The sequence below is a fragment of the Chiloscyllium punctatum genome, chromosome 7 (genome assembly GCF_047496795.1).
Source record: "Chiloscyllium punctatum isolate Juve2018m chromosome 7, sChiPun1.3, whole genome shotgun sequence".
In the NCBI taxonomy this organism is placed as follows: Eukaryota; Metazoa; Chordata; class Chondrichthyes; order Orectolobiformes; family Hemiscylliidae; genus Chiloscyllium; species Chiloscyllium punctatum.
The window spans coordinates 121093442-121106365 of NC_092745.1; the positions used below are offsets into that span (position 1 = coordinate 121093442).

The window sequence follows — 12924 nt, forward strand, 5'->3', positions numbered from 1 at the left end:
TTCGCCGTTCCAACGAGAAAAGGCCGAGAACTCTCAACCTATCCTCGTACGACCTACTCTCCATTCCAGGCAACATCCTGGTAAATCTTCTCTGCACCCTCTCCAAAGCTTCCACATCTTTCCTAAAGTGAGGCGACCAGAACTGCACACAGTACTCCAAATGTGGCCTAACCAAAGTCCTGTACAGCTGCAACATCACCTCACGACTCTTGAATTCAATCCCTCTGCTAATGAACGATAATACTCCATAGGCCTTCTTACAAACTCTATCCACCTGAGTGGCAACCTTCAAAGATCTATGTACATAGACCCCAAGATCCCTCTGTTCCTCCACCTGACCAAGAACCCTACCATTAACCCTGTATTCCGCATTCTTATTTGTTCTTCCAAAATGGACAACCTCACACTTGGCAGGGTTGAACTCCATCTGCCACTCCTCAGCCCAGCTCTGCATCATATCTAAGTCCCTCGGCAGCCGACAACAGCCCTCCTCACTGTCCACAACTCCACCTATCTTTGTATCATCTGCAAATTTACTGACCCACCCTTCGACTCCCTCCTCTAAGTCATTAATAAAAATTACAAACAGCAGAGGACCCAGAACTGATCCCTGCGGAACTCCACTTGTAACTGGACTCCATGCTGAAGATTTACCATCTACCACCACTCTCTGACTTTGACCGGTTAGCCAGTTTTCTATCCAATTGGCCAAATTTCCCTCTATCCCATGCCTCCTGACTTTCCACATAAGCCTACCATGGGGAACCTTATCAAATGCCTTACTAAAATCCATGTACACTACATCCACTGCTCTACCCTCATCCACATGCTTGGTCACCTCCTCGAAGAATTCAATAAGACTTGTAAGGCAAGACCTACCCTTCACAAATCCGTGCTGGCTGTCCCTAATCAAGCAGTGTCTTTCCAGATACTCGTAAATCCTATCCCTCAGTACCCTTTCCATTACTTTGCCTACCACAGAAGTAAGACTAACTGGCCTGTAATTCCCGGGGTTATCCCTATTCCCTTTTTTGAACAGGGGCACAACATTCGCTACTCTCCAGTCCCCTGGTACCACCCCAGTTGCCAGTGAAGACGAGAAGATCATTGCCAACGGTACTGCAATTTCCTCTCTTGCTTCCCACATAATCCTAGGATATATCCCGTCAGGCCCGGGGGACTTGTCTATCCTCAAGTTATTCAAAATGTCCAACACATCTTCCTTCCTAACAAGTATCTCTTCTAGCTTACCAGTCCGTTTCACACTCTCCTCTTCAACAATACTGTCCCTCTCGTTCGTAAATACTGAAGAGAAGTACTTGTTCAAGACCTCTCCTATCTCTTCCGACTCAATACACAGTCTCCCACCACTGTCCTTGATCGGACCTACCCTCGTTCTCGTCATTCTCAGGTTTCTCACATACGCATAGAATGCCTTGGGGTTATCCTTGATCCTATCCGCCAGGGATTTTTCATGCCCTCTCTTAGCTCTCCTAATCCCTTTCTTCAGGTCCCTTCTGGCTATCCTGTATCCCTCCACTGCTCTGTCTGAACCTTGTTTCCTCAACCTTATGTAAGCCTCCTTCTTCCTCTTTACTAGACATTCAACCTCCCTCGTCAACCAAGGCTCCCTCACACGACCATTTCTTTCCTGCCTGATCGGTACATACATATCAAGGACACGTCGTATCTGCTCCTTGAAAAAGTTCCACATTTCCACCACATCCTTCCCTGACAGCCTATGCTCCCAACGTATGCTCCTCAAATCCTGTCTTACAGCATCGTAATTTCCCTTCCCCCAATTGTAAAAACTTCCTTGTTGTGCGCACCTATCTCTCTCCATAACCAAGGTGAAAGTCACAGAATTGTGGTCGCCATCACCAAAATGTTCACCCACTAACATGTTATGTTTCACTGTAGTAACACACAGTGAAACCAAACCCCACTATTACCAGAGTTATCACATAAATAGACTTTCAAGACTTTAAAATGTCACAAAATTCCTAATTTGTCCATCTTTTGGATCCAAGTTGACAGAAAGCATGGACCAGGAATTTAAATGTAACAAGAATTACTATTTATTAGAAATAGATTCTAATTGCAGATTAAAAAATGATGATCAATTGACACATAACTCTACTGGTTAAAATTCTAACCTACTTATAAAACTCCCATTGCACACACACATACAGAGAGATACAAAGAAAAGGGCATTACAGGTGGAGCAAACATTTCAGAAGACCCACAGGGTTTGGTCAGATGATCCTTTTGCTGATCACAACTCCTTTCCTCCTGGAGTTATGATTGTTCCTAACTTGAATAATCACAGCTGTAAGCTGCTCAGCTAACTGGAAGCCAGTCACATTACTGTGGACAGGCAAAAGGCCTTTGTTATCAATAACTGGTCACTCTTCCATGCAACAATCAGGTACCTGTTGCCAGCCGAATCTCTGTTTGTACATAGATCGTCTGGAACTAGAGTTGTCCCACCACTTGCACACACAGCTGTGTAAGCATCTCCTACAATGAGTGCCTGGTTATTTGCTTTAAGAATATACAGCAATCCCTTCAATAATCTTGGTTTTTAAGACAGTCGTTTTCCATTTCAGACCACAATAAGAAATACAATAAAATAAAAATACATGCTCTTCACAATATGCAGTATATGAGCTGTTCCCTGAACAGTATTTCATATGGTTCTGGAATAACCTCCCTGCTTTTGTACTCTCTGCCTGAGTTAATAAAGGAATCTATCTATATGCCTTCTTAACCATCATTCCACTTGCCCTTTTTTTATCTTCCTGGAGCATGCACTGTAATGCTAGTTTTTTTTTCTACCATTCTCAGTAATATGCTACTTATTATATGTTCCTTTTGCTTGTTTTCACTATCCTCAGCCCTGTAAATGCATTACCTCTCTGTTCTCTACATTCGCCACTTTTTGACCAACTTGATAATCCATTTATATTTCTAGTTTGCATTATTGCATTCATAGTTTGTATTACTGAACATGAAACATGTGGCCAATTTTTGATACCAAGTACAAACATCTTAATAATGATGATTACATTGAAGTCTGAATCTGTATATGTAATATATATGTATATCATGAAAAGTAAGGGACCTCATGCACACCATTGAAACCAGCCTTCCAGTCCCAAAGATATCCATAGATCCTTCAATTCCTACCATAGAGCTCATTTTTCATCCAACTTCTTACTTGTTTAGAGATCCCATGTAAACATTTATTTTTCTGACCAGTCTGTCATGTGAGATTTTGCTAAACCCCCTGGCAAAATCCCATGGAGATCACGCCAAATGCATTTACCAGATAAACCCTCCATGTTACTTGCTCAACAATTGAACCGAGTTAGTCAGACTCAGCCTTCTCTGAAAAGATCCATCCTGACCCTCCTTGATTAATTTATGCTTTTTTTAAATGATCATTTGTATAGTTCCTTGGAATGTTTCTCAATAATTTTTTCACCAACGCAATTAGACATGTTTATTTGGAAAAGCTGAGGATGAAATTCCTTTGGACGGGATTGTAGGTCCCAGATTCGTCTATTCGTACCATATGGCCATGTTATTATTGTGAGGCTTGCAAGATCATTATTTGAGGATTGTATCTTTTGTTTTATAAGATGATTATAATTGAGGACTGTGACTTTAAATGTAAGGTAAATGAAAGAGTAGATTAGAAGTAATCCTGAGTGAATTATTGAGGAGAATATGCAAGGTATTTAGTCTTGGACCAATGACTGCAGTTTCCAAGTTAACAATGTATAGAGACAAAAATAATGTTTAGTCATTGGCTCGATTTTTCACCAAGCTCAGATTGTATCAAATTATTAAAAATAAACTATGAACTAGAACTTTGAAATTCTCTTTAAATGCTACTGGAGAGATTAATTTTTTTTTCACAGGATCCTGATGTAAATCAAATAATATGGCTCCCATCTTAGTCAGATGGTCATTTGAGTTACCTAGAAGAAGGACTTGTGGAAAATAGGGTTAGGCTAAGTATTTGTATGGATAGCCCACACTGCAAAATTAATAACAGGAAAAGACAGGATAGATAAAGATTAACTATTTTCATTGGTTAGGGGTTCCAGAGCTGGGAACATAGCTTGAGAATTAGGGTCAAACCATTCAGGCCAGATGTTGGGAAGCATTTCGCCACACAAAGGGTGGTGGGTAATTGGAACGCTATTGCACAAACTTTAGTGGGTGCAGGATCAGTTGATACTTTAAAATCTGAGGATATTTAATTTTTTTGTTCAGCAAAGGTATCGAGGGATATAGGCCAAAGGCAGAAAGGAAATACAGGGAGGTAGTCACATCTCAGGTAAAAGATGAAGGTATATGGGTTACCGTCAGGGGACGGTAAGGGAACCAGCAGGCAATGCAAGGATCCCCTGTGGCCATTCTCCTCAACAACAAGTATACTGTTTTGGATACTGTTCGGGGGGATGACTTATCAGGGGTAAGCAATGGGAACAGATCTTTGGCACAGAGTCTGTCCCTGTTGCTCAGAATGGGAGGGGGAAGAGGAGCAGAGCATTAGTTATTGGGGACTTCATAGGGGAACAGAGAATAGGTTCTGTCGGAACGAGAGAGACTCATGGTTGGTGTGTTGCCTCTCAGGTACCAGGGTTTGTGATGTCTCTGATCGTGTTTTCAGGATCCTTGAGGGGGTGGGGGAGCAGCCCCAAGTCATGGTCCACATAGGCACGAAGGACATAGATAGGAAGGGAGATGGGGATTTAAAGCAGACTTTCAGGGAGATAGGGTGGAAGCTTAGAGCTAGAACAAACAGAGTTGTTACCTCTGGTTTGTTGCCTGTGCCATGTGCTAGTGAGGCGAAGAATAGGGAGAGAGAGGAGTTGAACACGTCGCTACAGGGATGGTGCAGGAGGGAGGGTTTTGGATTCCTGGATAATTTGAGCTCTTTCGGGGATAGGGGGGACTTCTACAAACAGGATGGTCTTCACCTGAACCAGAGGGGGACCAATATCCTGGGGGGTATATTTGCTAATGCTCTTAGGTGGGTTTAAACTAATTCAGCAGGGGGGATGGGAACCAAAATTGTCATTCGAGTATACGGGAGGATGAGAGTTGTGAAGTTAGAACTAAGATTTCAAGATCACAAGAAGGCACCGGCAGGCAAGAAGTTGGTTTGAAGTGTATCCACTTCAATTCCAGGAGCATCTGGAATAAGGTGGGTGAACTTGCAGCTTGGATTGGTACCTGGGATTTCGATGTTGTGGCCATTTCAGAGTCATGAGTACAGCAGGGACAGGAATGGTTGGGTTCTGGGATTTAGATGTTTCATCAAGATCAGAGAAACTGGTAAAAGAGTGGGTGGTGTGATTTTGTCAAGGACAGTATTACAGTTAAGGAAAGGATGTTTGAGGACTTGTCTACTGAGGTAGTATGGGCTGAGATTTGAAACAAGAAAGGAGAGAGGTTACCCTGTTGGGAGTTTTCTATAGGCTTCCAAATAGTTCCAGAGATGTAGAGAATAGGATAGCAAACATGATCCTCAATGGGAGCGAGAGTGACAGGGTAGTTGTTATGGGGGACTTTAACTTTCCAAATATTGACTGGGAATACTACAGTTCAAGTACTTTAGATGAGTCAGTTTTTGTCCAATGTGTGCAGGAGGGTTTCCTGACACAGTATATCGACAGGCCAACAAGGAGTGAGGTCATATTAGATTTGGCACAGGCTAATGAACCTGGCCAGGTGTTAATTTAGATTTGGAGGTAAGTGAGCACTTTAAAGCGAGTGACCACAATTCGGTTATGTTTACTTTAGTGATGGAAGGGGATAGGTATATACCGCATAGCAAGAGTTATTGCTGGGGGAAAGGCAATTATGATGAAATTAGGCAAATTAGGATGCATAAGATAGGGAAAGAACTGCAGGAGATGGGCACAATCGAAATGTGGAGCTTGTCCAAGGACCAGCTACTGTGGGTCCTTGATAAGTATGTACCGGTCAAGCAGGGAGGAAGTTGTCGAGCGCGGGAGCGATGTTTACAAAGGAAGCTGAATCTCTTGTCAAGAGAAAGAAGAAGGCTTATGTTAGGATGAGATGTGATGGCTCAGTTAGGGTGCTTAAAAATTACACATTAGCCAGGAAAGACTGAAAGAGGGAGCTAAGAAGAGCCAGGAGTGGACATGAGAAGTCATGGGCAGATAAGATCAAAGAAAATCCTAAGGTGTTCTATCGCTACATCAGGAATGAAAGAATGGCTAGAGTAAGATCAGGGCCAATCAAGCAGAGTAATGGGAAGTTGTGCTTAGAGTTTGAGGAGAGATTGAATGAATACTAAACAAATACTTTTCATCAGTATTCATACCAGAAAAAGAACTTGTGGTCGAAGAGAATACTGAGATACAGGCTAGTCGACTAGATGGGATTGAAGTGCATAAGTAGGAAGTATTAGCAATTCTGGAAAGTGTAAAAATAGATAAGTCCCCTGGGCCGTGTGGGATTTATCCGAGGATTCTCTGGGAAGCCAGGGAGGAGATTGCTGAGCCTTTGGCTTTGATCTTTATGTGGTCATTGTCTACAGGAACAGTGCCAGAAAAGACTGGTGGATAGCAAATGTTGTTCCCTTGTTCAAGAAGGGGAGTTGAGACAACCCTGGAAATTATACACCCGTGAGCCTTACTTCCATTGTGGGTAAAGTTTAGGAAAGGGTTATAAGAGACAGGATTTATAATCATCTAGAAAGGAATAAGTTGATTAGGGATAATCAACATGGTTTTGTGAAGGCTAGGTTGTGCCTCACGAACCTTATTGAGTTCTTTGAGAAGGTGACAAAATAGGTGGATGATGATAAAGCAGTTGATGTGGTGTACATGGAATTCAGTAATACTTTTGAAAGGTTTCCCCATGGTAGCCTATTGCACAAAATACGGAGGCATGGGACTGAGAGTGATTTAGGGTTTGGATCAGAAATTGGCTAGCTGATAGAGGACAGAGGATGGTGGTTGATGGGAAATATTTATCTTGGACTTCAGTTACTAGTGGGGTACCGCAAGGATCTGTTTTGGATCCACTGTTGTTTATCATTTATATAAGTGACCTAGATGAGGGCATAGGAGGATGGGTTAGTAAATTTGCAGAACACTAAGGTCGGTAACGTTATGGATAGTGAGGAAGAATGTTGTAGGTTACAGAGAGACATAGATAAGCTGCAGAGCTGGGCTGAGAGTTGGCAAATGGAGTTTAATGTGGAAAAGTGTGAGGTGATTCACTTTGGAAGGAGTAATAGGAATGCAGAGTATTGGCCTAATGGTAAGATTCTTGGTAGTGCAGATGAGCAGAGAGATCTTGGTGTCCAGGTACATAGATCCTTGAAAATTGCCACCCAGGTTGATAGGGTTGTGAAGAAGGCATATAGTGTGTTAGCTTTTATTGGTAGGGGGATTGAGTTTCAGAACCATGAGATCATGCTGGAAAACTCTGGTGCGGCCACATTTGGAGAGTCGTGTGCAGTTCTGGTCACTGCATTATGGGTAGGATGTGGAAGCTTTGGAAAGGGTTCAAAGGAGATTTACTAGGATGTTTGCCTGGTATGGAGGGAAAGTGTAATGAGGGAAGGCTGAGGGACTTGAGGCAGTTTTCATTGGAGAGAAGAAGGTTCAGAGGCGACTTAATTGAGACGTATAAGATAATCAGAGGGTTGGATAAGGTGGACATTGAGACCCTTTTTCTTCGGGTGATGATGGCAAACAAGAGGGGACATAGCTTTAAATTGAGGGATAATAGATATAGGACAGATGTCAGAGGTAGGTTCTTTATTCAGAGTAGTAGGGGCATGGAAAGCAATGCCTGTAATCATAGTAGACTCGCCAACTTTAATGGCATTTAAATGGTCCTTGGATAGTCATATGGACGAGAATGGAATAGTGTAGATTAGATGGGCTTCAGATCAGTTCCACAGGTCAGCACAACATTGAGGGCTGAAGGGCCTGTATTGCACTGTTAAGTTCCATGTTCGCTGTTCTATATGGAGTTATCTGGAAAACATAGGAGATATTTTTCAATGAGCAGAATACTACAATTAGTATTGTCCTACCTCGTGGCTTCACTTTTTCTATTCAATAAATAGAAAGGCACCCGTTCATTATATTCATCAAAAACTCCCCACTGAAGATGAGCCCATTCATGAACAAATACTCTCTCTGTCAAAACAAAAGCAATTTTTATTAAAACAATGAAACTAACGCATCCATTCTCTGCAAGAAATAAATGAAATTGTCCTTCTGAAAGTTTGCACATTGGCATTATCCACTCATGGGTTCAAAACACCTAATGGCATGAAGTTATTTCGTGACTTCACAAGAGAAATCAATATTCTGTTCCTCTGTGTTAGTGGTGCAGTGCGTCTGAGTATGGGATCGACTTGGTGACTCAGAGGGTAAAACTGAAAAGTTCAGTGTTCCATTGGCTTGGAGGGAAAGGAGAGAAATAAAAAGGAAATTGCTCTTTTTGGAGCATTGCTTTTAATTATTTCACCAAGATTCAATATGCAAATTTTGTTTCAAACAGCACCTTTTGAACCAGCAATAAACTGGCAAAAATTATATACTTCAAATACTGTAAATTTACTGTATTATCACAATCTCTGTGATATCCAAGTGGTCAATTGAGGGTTTGCGTGAGTAAAGCTCTCTGCTGGTAAATGTTATTTAAGGCAAAGTGCATTATTCTTTAATTGATTTGTTCTGTTAATAAAGTATAACAGTGATGTGTATATCTACATTATTTAGTGTGTGTTTTTACATTGGTCATGTGGACCTCTTAATCGACCAGAATATTTGATGAACTGACACACTCCAGGTCCAATAGCTGCCTGATAATAAAAGGATTTTTGTAATCCCAATTTTGCCCTTGTCATGCCTCGTTGTCATAACAACTCATATATTCATTTTCTCCTAAAGCTTATGATTCCAAATAAACCTGTTGGACTATAACCTGGTGTTGTGTGACTTCTGACTTTGTCCACTCCAGTCCAACACTGACACCCCCACTTCATGAGCAATAGCTTGGATCATGTTCACCAACTAAGCAGTCTTAATTCGGTACTTAAAGCAAATGCTACTCTATTCTAACTTCAGATAATTTACCTTTCAGTCCATAAACTGAAACCAGACTGCTGTTCAGTAGAAAGTTTGGTGTGAAGTGAGTGAACCGTCCCTTCTCACCACATCCACCATACTGCAGAGTGTATGGTTCATCTCCATATTTATGGTAAGGTTCATCAATGATCACATCAGCCTAGGAAAAGATAAATGGATACTACCGTGTAAGAATCTGTTGATATCTGATATCTGTTGTCATAATTTTGGCTTGTATTGTTCAAATCTGAACTAAACTGTAATGTCTAAAAGTGTCATTGACAGTGCTATCACAGCTCTTACCCAACACTAACCTTCTCACTGACATTCAGTTTGGTTCTGTTCGGCCAACTCAGCTCCTAACCTCATTGCAACCTCTGTCCAAACATGGACAAAAGAGCTGAACTTTAGAGAGGAAGTGAAGTTGACTGCTCTTGACATAGAGATAGGTTCTGACCAACAGTATCTTTAAAATTCACTCATGGGCTGTGGCCATCTCTGGCTGGCCAGCATTTAGTGCCTTTTCTCGGGTGCTGTTGAACTAAGTGACCAGCTCAGCCATTTCAAAGGGAAGTTGAAAGTCAACCACACTAATGTAGGGTCCAGAGTCACTTTTTTTTATTCATTTGTGTGACTTGAGCGTCACTGACTGGCCAGCATTGATAGCCCATCCTTATTTGCGCTTGAGAAGGTGGTAGTGAGCTGCCTTCTTGAATTGCTGCAGTCCACTTGTTGTAGGTTCATTTCTTTGTTGTGAATTTCTAGTGAATGATACCAGTGAGTGGCTTGTTAGGCCATTTCAGAGGGCAGTGGCTGTGGCTCTGGAGTCACATTTAGGCCAGACCAAGTAAAGATGGTGTTCATGAACCAGATGGGTTTTTCAGACAATTGACAATGGTTTCATGGTCATCAGTTGACTCTTGATTCAACCTTTTGTTATTGAGTTCAAATTCCACCATCTGCCATGGCAGGATTTGAACTCAGGTCCCCAGAACATTCTTCTGGGTTTCTGGATTAATATCGAGCAATGATACCACGAGACCATCACCGCTCCTCTGACAGCCAGACAAGGAAACAATGACACCTTTCCTTCCCCAAAGGATTTTAGTGAAACAGATGGGATTTTCCCGACAATCAACAATGGTTTCATGGGCATCAGACAGATTCTTAATTCCAGAATTTTAAAAATCGAACTCAAACCTTAGCATCTGTCATGGTGGCATTTTAACTTGGCTCCCCAGAAGGTTAGCTGAGTTTTGGGATTAATAGTCTCGTGATAATACCACTCAGCCTGTCAAGTGGCATCATGGAACCTTAGGAAAACTGAAGTCAATGGCAATCAAGGTCAAATACTCCACTGTTTGGAGTCATTCTTGGCACAAAGGAAGATGATTGTGAGTGTTGATTGTCAATCATCTCAGCTCCAGGGTATCACTTCAGGAATTCCTAAGGGCACTGTCCTGAGGCCAACTATCTTCAGTTGCTTGATAAATGATCTTTCCTCCTTCATCAGGGGTGATATTCACTGACGATTGCACAATGTTCAGCACCATTTGCAACTCCTCAGATACTGAAGTGTTTTATGTTCAAATGTCATGGTATCTGGACAACATTCAGGGTTGAACTAATAAGTGGTAAGTAACATTGATGTCAAATGTATGCCAGGCAATGACCACGCCCAACAACAGAGAATCCAAACATTGCTCTTTGACATTCAATGACATTACTATTGCTGAAACCCCAGCTATCAACATCCTGCGAAGGGGCAAGATGAACTGGACTGGTCAAGAGATGAGTTACTCCATGCATAACCCCTGCCTCAGATTTAATCTTGAACCACTCTATTTATAAGGCTAGTCAAGTTCAGTTTCTGGTCAATGGAATCCCCCATCCCAGGATGTTGACAGTTGGGGATTCAGCAGCTGAAGACATAGCTGGAAATGCTGGAGTGATTAAAATTGCAAATGCTCAAGAAGCCAGACTTAGCTAAGTGTTTAAATTTTGACAGGTTATGGGGCTGGAGTTGAGGAGAGCTAGAGGTCATGGAGGGATTTCAAAATAAGGACAAGAACTGAAAATTTTAAGTACATTATCAACAGTTTTTCTTATGCACTGGGATAAAAATCCATTTAATAAAGGTTTTGCATGATTTTCTGTTCAGAACGCCTGGTATCGATGAGAGGTGAAATCATGATGGGCACTCCAAACAGGCAAGTATCTGTAGTGATAGCTTGATTTCACAAAATTATGTCTTTAGTTATTACATGAAACATTTTAGTTGGGTGGAGAGTATTGTGGGATTTTAAGGGCACACAAATAATTTAACAATTGGTGTGACGATTACCATCTGTTATAAGGAGAAATTTTCAGCTAGGAATGATGCGATATCATAAAATGATTCATGTTCACATGTTGCAATTCATGAGGCTAAAACGTCAAACCATTCTTACCGTTGACAAAATCAGCTAAAGATTGGTCTGCCCTCCTTTGACTACTAATGAATTTATGGTTATTTTCCCATCATATGGACATGGACTGTTCATACTTTTTTGGACAGTTCATTGTTTGTAATAGGATCATATCCTTCCTGGTTTTTGACCATCGAATGTGACCCAGTGAAAACAGTAGCATAGAATGTAGGGCACAGAAAGAGACAATTGGATTCCATTTGTCTACTTCTTTTATTCATTCATTCATTCACAGGATGTGGGCATTACTGGCTAGGGCAGCACTTAGTACCCAGAGACCAGTTAAGAGTCAATCACATTGCTGTTGGTCTGGAGTCACGTGTAGGAGAGACCAGGTGTGGGTGGCAGCTTCCTTACCTAATGGGCATGAGTGAATGAGATGAGTTTTCTTAACAATCAGAGTCTACATTGGACGTCTAATTCCAGGAATTTAAAAAATTGAATTCAAATTCCACTATCGGCTATTGTGAGCTTTGAACCCGAGTGCCAGAACATTCCCTCGGTCTCTAGACTAAGATTCCAGCAACAATATCGCTTAGACATCAACTCCCCATACCTGTGCTCATGCTCCACATGAACCTCCTTCATCTGACCTTATTAGCAAGACTTCTATTCCTTTTTTGCCGATTTGTTTATCCAACTTTCCCTTAAATGGATGATGAAATTCACCTCATCTAGCCCCGAGATGGTGCGTTTCACATGTAAGGTGGAAGTAACGCACTTGAACTAATGGGTTTAACTTTAATGGAGGCTCCTTATCATTGGTGTTAGATGTGTTGTCTGGAACTCTCCAGTGTGCTTTTTGGTTTTTTTGCTCAGTTACTGTGGAAAACTAATACTCAAACCATATCCCTGATAGTTCCACATTCTCCCTATCCTTTGAGTAGGTATGCTTATCCTGAAATCTTGACGATGTTTATTACTGACTGTATTTTATTTCTAACCCTCCATGAGTGAAGACTATTGTTTGATTTAATGAAATAATGTGCCAGTTGTGAAAGGGCAAGGATCGTTCCTCAGATCCAATGCTATACTCTAACCCAATGATTCGATTTAATTTTCATTTTATTGTTACACGTACTCGTACAAAAGCACAGGAGTCCAGTGAAAAGTGTATAATGTTGCCACATTAGGTACAAGTACCGTGGTCCAGAATCTTAAGAACAAGGTAGAAAGAAAGAACAAAGTTAAAAGTTAAAAAGTGCAATAATTCTACCACAGCATAAAATATACAAAATAAGGTTAAATGTTGCACATTGCGGATTTTCTTAGTTTTAGGTAGAAAAAAGAAATAAGCTGTAAAAACAGAAGAATCAGTC

At 41.3% G+C, this 12924-nt stretch overlaps 1 pseudogene; it reads right to left on the bottom strand.

Moving 5' to 3' along the window:
• The window catches only part of LOC140479368 (calcium-activated chloride channel regulator 1-like), a 50937-nt pseudogene that overhangs the window by 30068 nt on the left and 7945 nt on the right, over positions 1-12924 (bottom strand).